This window comes from Penaeus monodon, chromosome 23 (genome assembly GCF_015228065.2).
Source record: "Penaeus monodon isolate SGIC_2016 chromosome 23, NSTDA_Pmon_1, whole genome shotgun sequence".
NCBI classification, from domain to species: Eukaryota; Metazoa; Arthropoda; class Malacostraca; order Decapoda; family Penaeidae; genus Penaeus; species Penaeus monodon.
Genome location: NC_051408.1, coordinates 4,497,036 through 4,497,626, shown reverse-complemented (window position 1 = coordinate 4,497,626; position 591 = coordinate 4,497,036). Strand labels below are relative to the sequence as shown.

The 591-nt window shown below is 34.7% G+C and overlaps 1 protein-coding gene across 1 annotated transcript in view; it reads right to left on the bottom strand.

Annotated features, from left to right (window-relative positions):
* Positions 1-591, bottom strand: part of LOC119587742 (UDP-glycosyltransferase UGT5-like) — a gene marked incomplete in the record, with an annotated part of 10,276 nt that overhangs the window by 4,006 nt on the left and 5,679 nt on the right.

The window sequence follows — 591 nt, the reverse complement described above, 5'->3', positions numbered from 1 at the left end:
ACGAAACCGCCATAATCTAGGACGTAAAACCCCATATTTTTTATGTCACTGCTAAATTGTCCCAGAAGCCACGCCCACTTTTATAACCCAACACCTGATTGGTCCTTATACAACGTCCGTATCGTTTCTCATTTTATTCACACAAACATATTCACAATTTATTATCATACACCGTTTTCCCTTTGATAATGTCTAAAACTGGGGCCACAAAAATCCAAATGACATAGGGCAATAGCCCCTTAAAAAGCATATTAAGATATTAAAAGTGAATCTCATTCTGGCCGAAGTCAAGGACAACGGTTTCGAATGAAGCTTATTCATTATGGTTTTATTTATGCAAATTAAACGCTAAACGGAAATAAATGACACCAGATACAGAGCACAATAGGCAGTAAACTAGTTTTGCATAGGCTATATGTCACCTAATAGGTCTGTTACGTAACTGATAAAGCTATAAATATACTATGTGAAGGGAAGGTAAGAAAAATATTCAAAGAACTGCGAATGAAAAACATCAAACTTTCTTTTAGGCTTTTATACTGTTGATAACATATAAACTCGATGTTTTTCGATCAGTGCGTGATTTATTAA